The following is a 7,996-nucleotide window of genomic DNA, read 5'->3' as shown; positions in this document are numbered from 1 at the left end:
ATGAGAGATTTAACCTGTTTGTTTTGGGAAGATGGAAGTTATTGTTGAGAGGTCAGTCCACCTAATAATTTGTAATTAGGTGTGTTTATTTGGGTGTGTCAGCTTTAGGTCATGGAGTTTTTTGTCTACAAATTTCGTTATCTTACGTTTTAGGATTCACAAAAGAATGAAAATGGATGGAAAGATTAGTTGGTTAGCAGATTTCTTTACTTGTTGTTGTTATATTTGAACACTATTTAGATTTAACCTGTTTGCTTTGGAAAAGTGAAAGATATTGTTCAGAGTTCAGTCAAGCATGTAAAACCTCGTAATTAAGTATGTTTATTTAGATGTGTCCACTTTAGGTTAAAGTGTTTCAGTATAGAAATTCGTTTGTCATGTGTTGTAGGCTTCAAGAGGATGTGGGTAGGGGGAAGGGTTAGTTGGTCATCACATATCTGACAAGGAGATAATTGTCATTGATGTCATTTGGTTATTTACTCTTTAGAAAAACTCAACCTTTGTGCTTTGGGGAGAGTAAAGTTTGTGGATTTTTTAAAATAAATATTTCTTCTATTCGGATTCCAGTGTAGGGTATTTGTAATAATATTTATAATATATTATTTTGGAGCTATAAATAAACGACAGCATCATAAAAATGTGTACGTATACCTATATATAAGAATAAGAATATCATCACCGCCGCCGCCGCCGCCGCCGCCGCCGCCAAAACTTCCCAGCTCAAAGACTTCACTTTGTTCTCGGGTTTGTTTGACAGAATGTCGTTGTAACATTATCGGGTTGCAAAATGGCTCCTTTTCTGTTCGGCAGAGTAGGATGCTTTTTACGCAAAGCTTCAATTAGACGGCTAAGCTGTTGATAGTAAAGTTCTGTGGTAGCATTTTTCCCTTGTTCCAATAGTTCACAGTGAACTATACCTCTATTGTTCCACCAAATACAGAGTACTGCTTTCTTTTGGTGTAATGCTGGTTTGGGTGTTGGAACTGGAGTATCATTCTTTGAAAGCCAATTTTCCTCAAGTTTATTGGTTACGAAAACAATCCATTCCTTCTTTCCGGAAACAAATCGATCAAGCAAAGATGCTATTTTACTCCTGATCAGCAAACTGTTGCAAATTGTTGAACACAAAGCATAGCTGTCAGTGCATGTGACACCCAAATCCTTTCCCCATGCACCTTTCCAAATTTCCTAAGATGTCCCTGTATGGTGGACCAAGGCATATTAAGTCTCTCAGATAATTCTTTGATGCTTTGACGTAAATACTTTTCAAATGCAGCTTCGGTGTGTCATCATCTAGAACAAGACGTCGTCCTAATCGATGTCCGTCAGAACGGTCAGCTTTTCTTAAATTTTGAAAACCATCTCTGACATTTCTCAACATCTACTCCGTCAGGATAAACACTGCATATGTTTTTCGTTGCAATTGCTGCATAGTTGCTTGCATGAAGTTCCTACAGCATGCAATGCCGAAAATGACCGTTTTTGAAGTCTTGTTCGTCCATGAGTTATCTGAAAGAGAGAAAATCAAATTATGACTTTGATCAACAAGAGAAACAGTTCAACCGAAGTCTAGACAGGTATTTGACCATGAAGAAATGTAACTTTTTTTGTGTTTACCCTGTTTAAGTTATCTTCTTACATTTGCAACATTACTTTACGGCAACCTGTATGTATATTTATAAATATATAAATAAATATCTATTTACTATATATATTAATATTAAAAAGAAATTGATTCGGCCCCATGCAGCTAAAAGTTTCGTAGGCTCAGCACTGGAACCTACGAAACTTTAAGTGGCATGGGGACTGCTTAAAGTTTATATAGGTACAGAATAGATCTTTTTTTCTCTCTAAATTTCAACTATATATATACATATATATATATGCACACACACACACACACAATCATCACTCAGTGTGACTTAGGGTGCCGGCGCACCTACATTGCTAGAAATAAGAGTTAAAATAATCTTAATGCTGTAGGAAAAGCGCAAATGCATACACACATGATGACAGAGGAGGCAACCGCCCCCCATGCCGACTCGTGTGTATGCATCTGTGCTCTTCCTACAGTTTTATGATTATTCTAACTTTTATTTCTAGCAATGTAGGTGTGCCAGCAGCCTTTGTTAAACTTTATGACGTTTGAATCTTTCCTTTATGGTATCACATTACGACTAGCTGTGTGTGTGTGTGTGTGTGTGTGTGTGTGTGTGTGTGTGTGTGTGTGTGTGCGAAGAATAAAGATCCTCTTCGGTCACGAATGACCATGGGATTCCCACCTAGAAAGTTCACCCCCGAAGCTAAAATCCAGGCAAGGTTGTTCGTGGAAGACCAGCAGTCGCCCATGCACACCAGTTTCCTCTCTCCACGCCACCGATGCTACCCAAGGGGAAGGCAAAGGGGCCGATACAGCTTGGCACCAGTGAGGTCGCAACTCATTTCTACAGATGTGTGAACTGGAACGACGTGAAATAAAGTGTCTTGCTCATGAACACAACACACAGCCAGGTCCGGGAATCGAACTGATATTCTTACGATTGTGAGCCCAACACTCTAACCACTGAGCCATGCTCATTTACACACTCAAGCACATACATACACACATATGCATAGAGGAACATATATATTTGTATGTATATGCACAAACACATACATATATATATACATACATATCTATCTATCTATCTATCTATCTATCTATCTATCTATCTATCTATCTATCTATATATATATATCTATATATATATATATATATATATATATATATATATACATATACACACATATTGACCTCCATGTATACATATATACATACAAACAGGTGTGTATGTGTGTGTGCATATGAGGAAAGTCATAATAAAGGGTTGAAAATGCACAAAATTTTTATGTATATAAATATTTGTTTGGATAAAACAAGTTTTTATATTTTAACATACTAGGTAAATATTTCTATTATATACCTATAAATATGGAAGTAAAAATACAAAAAATATATTTTACATGACAAATGTTTGCATATAACTGTTTTACTGAAAAAATATTAGTGTATGTTTGCAGAAGGTGAGTTTTACACATACGCACAAAAGAGAGAGAAAAATGACGTTACTGGAAAGTTTTCGCATAGAAATAAGTTTACATATAAAAAAAAGTTTTACTGAATAAATTTCAGCGAATGTAGCCAAAAGAGGTTTTATACGCTTATGTATGAATGTATATATATATGCATACATGTTAAATAGCGGAGGTGAACTGACGGAATTGTCAGAACGTCGGCGAAAAAAACTTCTTGTATTCGTTGCGCATGAATTTCTGCACTTTGAGTTCACGTTTTGCTGAGATCTACTTTGCTTTCGGGGGTCAGCTTTCCTCCCCTTTTTTTTTTTTTTTTTTTTTTTTAGGAAAAAAAGTGCACTCAAAGGTGGTGGTTAGACGAACCGTAAAAGTGTCAGATCTGATACACTGTGGTGTGTACATATATATTATATATTGGCCCTTCGTTGTGCGTGCAACATCGATATACTTCCCTTCGAAACGCAGAGTAGATAAAACAGGGGACAACTGATGAAGGGAATGTTTTTTATGTTGCCTGTCTCGTTTCTCTGTTTGTTTGTCATCTCTGTTGTAAGCATTCAGGTCAAGCCTCCGGTTTGAAGATACCCCTCTTTCTCGCATATTTACCAGTTGTTGAAAGTTGTGTGAAAGTGCCATAGGCATTGCCTTCCTTTTCCACTAAAAGATCAAACACACACACGCGTGCAGGACCAACACACGCACATACACACACACACGCACTTACACACACACACACACACACGTACGCAAAATAATATATATACACACACAAATTTCTATCTATTGCATGTATGAAGATATTTACCTATGTTTGCATGTCTATATAAATACATACATATTCACATGGACACACACGCGTACACGCATGTATGTACACATGTTCATAAATTGATACACACACACATATGAACATATATATATATGCATATACATACATACATACATATATATATATATATATATATATATATATATATATATATATATATATATATACCTACATATATACATATATATATATGTATATATACGTACATATATATATATGTATATATATATATATATACATATATATATACATATATAAAACACACACATATATATATTTACATATATACATAGATACATGCATATATATATATATATATATATATATATATATATACATGCATACATACATACATATATATATATATATGTATACATATATGTATGTATACATACATAGACATGCACACTTAGGTATTCACATACACGTACACACATACGAATGTATAAACGTACGCACATATATTGTAAGTATATGAGACTCCCTGGGCACAGAGAGAAACCGTTCCAGTCTGTTATTGCAGTATCATGACCATGGAACTCAAATCATTACATATTAACACACCATTGGTCAGTGATTCTATTCCAATCTATTGGAACCGTTGTCCTAATAAAATGTCCAGTTCCTCCAGGACCATCGCGAAGAAGGACCGTATCCATTATTCATGCTGATTGTTCTAACGTTATAGTTCGCTAACGTATCTCTCTTTTAATATATTAATTACTTGCAGACAGAAGAGTGCTTCTGTGGCAGAATTGGTGAAGCGGGTGTAATGTTGTAGCGGTGCTTAGTTTCGGTAACTAAATACGTTCTGAGTTCGTTTCCAGCCGAGGTCGACTTTATGTTTTATGTGCGTGGCGGAGGTGTCGCTTGATTATGCTTTATTCTAGTGACTGTATGGTAAGAAGCTTGCTTCCCAATCACATGGTTCCGGGTTCAGTCCCACTGCGTGGCACCTTGGGCAAGTGTCTTCTACTATAGCCTCGGGCCGATGAAAACTTTGTCAGCGGATTTGGAAAACAGAAACTAAAAGAAGCCTGTTGTATATATATATATATATGTGTGTGTGTGTGTGTGTGTGTGTGTGTCTGTGTTTGTACCCCTATCACCGCTTGACAACCGGTGTTGGTGTGTTTACGTCCTTGAAATCTAGCGGTTCGGTAACAAATATCGATAGAATAAGCACTAGGTACTCCAGCATGGCCACAGTCAAATAACTGAAACAAGAATCTACCTGGAGTGCTTTTTATCGTCTATACCAGCGTTTCTCAGGCATTTGTTGTCAATGGACCCCTTCGATTCCTTTTTTACTCAAGTGGACCCGAATAGCCATTCGATGTTTAAAAAAAAAATCCCATTATATTTTAATAATTAGATAATAATTTCAAATTTTGGCACAAGGTCAACAATTTCGAGGGAGCGGGAAATTCGATTACATGGACCCGACTGTTCAACTGATAGTTATTTTTTCGACCTCGAAAGGGTGAAAGGCAAAGTCGACCTCGGCGGAATTGGAACACAGAATGTAAAGTTGGACGTCGCCATCAGTTTTTGAATAGTGTGGCAAGTCGATTACATCTACCACAATAGTTGACTGGCATTTATGTTTTCGACCCCGAAATGATGAAAGGCGAAGTCGACCTTATCGGAATTTGAGCTCGAAACATAAAGACGGAAGAAATGCCGGTATGCACTTTGTACGGCATGATTATATTCCAAATACCTGACTGGTTCTTTTATTTTATCGACCTCAGAAAGAATTGTGGCAGAATTGATTTCAGTGGGATTTGAACTCAAAACCTCGAGAAATGGAAATAAAATACAGTAAAAGTATTTAAATTGTTGCTCTAACGATTCTTTTATATACAACAACAACAACAGCAGCAGCAGCAGTAACAATAACAACGTCAACAAGAATTAAACGTCAGCGACTGATTGCAGTGAACGGTGATGGACATGGGTGTACGGAGTATGCGTACGGTGTGTGTGTGTGTGTGTCTGTGTTTGTGTGTGTGTTTGTGTGTGTGTGTGTGTGTGTAAATGTGTGTGATTGTGTGGGGGTGGGGGTGTCAATTTGTGTTGGTTGATGGTGTATAGTATTGAAAGAGAAAGTGGAACAAAGAGAGAGAGAGAGAGAGAGAGTGTGTGTGTGTGTGTGTGTGAGAGAGAGAGAGAAAGGAAGAAAGAAACAAAGAGAGAAAGACAGAGAAGGTTGCTAGAGAATAGAGACTGTGGGCAGAGGAAAGAGATGAGGACGAAGTAAGAATAGATGAGAGTGAGGTAAAAGAGAAGTCGGAAAGAGCGGAGAGTAAGAGGAGGAGGTAGAATGAAACAAGGTTGTACAGTATAGAAAAGAGGGAGGAAGAGAGAGAGAGAGAGAGAGAGAGAGAGAGAGAGAGAGAGAGAGAGAGAGAGAGAAAGCGGTGAAGTAGAATAGGAGAGATGGAGATGGAGGGAGGGAGAGGAGAAAATGGTAAATGGAGAGGAAGGGGAGATGGAGGGATGATGGAGAAAGAAAGACTAAGGAGATAGGGGGGAGGTGAAATGGAAGGAAGAGAGTAAGGAAAATTGTGAATAGAGGGAGAGAGGGGTGTATTGAATGGAGGGGAGAGGGAACACAGAGGAGAGAGAGACAAACAGAAAGATAGAGAGACAAACAGACAGGTAGATCGATAAATAGTAACACACACACACACACACACACACACACATATATATATATATATATATATATATATATATATATATAATTTTTGCTCTAACGGATTTTATAGCGTTCTAAATTGAACAGTAAATGAAATTTAGGTTTAGATTTGAGGAAATTTACCGTTTGCTCGTTCATTGGACATTTGGGGTGGAAAGTTGTGTGCCATCTATTACTTTTTCATCCTGTTTTGTATATTTTCATGGGTCAACTATGAAAATTAGATTTGAATGGTTTCTGTTTTTTTTTGGGGACGTGTATTGCTAATAATAATGATGGTGATGATAACAATAATAATGGGACCCTGAGGAGATGGAGTATCCTATATTTTATAATATTTTATAATATTTTATGATATGTATTAATCATTCTGGATGTTCTATCGAAATGTACATAGGTCTATTTATTTGTTATTATTATTGTTATTGTTGTTGCAATAAAGTATTTTCAACGGATCAATTTTGAGCTCTATTTAAAGTTGATATATATTCAAAAACTCAACTGTGAGTTTTTTGCTAAGATTGTTAACAGATACTATATTTTTTACCAAATTTTTTGATAAAAAAAAAAAAATATATATATATTTAACATATATATATATATATATATATATATATATAGAGAGAGAGAGAGAGAGAGAGAGAGAGAGAGAGAGAGAAGAGTATGCCGGAAGAAGATGAGGAGACAAAGTAAAAGGAGAGCCGAAGAAGAGAAGGGTGAGAGGACAGAGAGAGAGAGAGAGAGAGAGAGAGGAAAGAGGAGAGTAAGGAAAAGAGGAAGAGGAAGAAGATAGAGAGGATGAGAAGGGAACCAGGAAGGAACGGAAGCAGGAGATTGATTCGTATTCTTGTATTGGAAGGAATTAGAGCGAAAAGAAACACTGAGACTTGTGCATTCCACTTTCTTTTACTTCAATTATCATCATCATCATCAGCAGCAGCATCATCATTATTATTATTAGTATTGTTATTGTTATTATTATTATTATTATTATTATTATTATTATTGAAAATTCTTGCTAAAAATAGACGTGGTCCTGTAGCGAAAAATGATGGTAAAAAAAAAAAAGAAGTAATAATGAAAGAGGGAATGTTAGCGCCATATTGAGAAATGGCCAGCTTGTTTAGCGCAGTTGCCTAGCAACTAAAACGAGAGGCGAAATAGGGAAGAAAAAAAGAAAAAAGAAAAAAGAAAAAACAACAGTCAAATAAATGAATAAATAAATGTGCAATACAGGTAATAAAATTAAAATAAAATATTAGTAAAAATTCTACTGAAATAAAGTTTGAGGGAAATATGGTTTGGTTTTGTGGCTAAGAAGCTCACATTGCAGTCACCTGGTTTCGGGTTCAATTCTGCATTACAGAACTTTGTGCAAGTGTCTTCTA

General features: G+C 36.2%; 1 long non-coding RNA gene across 1 annotated transcript in view; it reads right to left on the bottom strand.

Moving 5' to 3' along the window:
- Positions 1–308: 308 nt before the first annotated feature.
- The window catches only part of LOC149131291 (uncharacterized), a 46,210-nt gene continuing 38,522 nt past the window's right edge, over positions 309–7,996 (bottom strand). The window contains exon 2 of the long non-coding RNA XR_016238089.1: positions 309–1,509. This is a non-coding gene — a long non-coding RNA (uncharacterized LOC149131291). The remainder of the gene's footprint in view (positions 1,510–7,996) is intronic.

This window comes from Octopus bimaculoides, chromosome 23 (genome assembly GCF_046866305.1).
Source record: "Octopus bimaculoides isolate indiv1 chromosome 23, ASM4686630v1, whole genome shotgun sequence".
NCBI lineage: Eukaryota > Metazoa > Mollusca > Cephalopoda > Octopoda > Octopodidae > Octopus > Octopus bimaculoides.
This window is presented reverse-complemented; position numbering and strand designations above follow the sequence as displayed.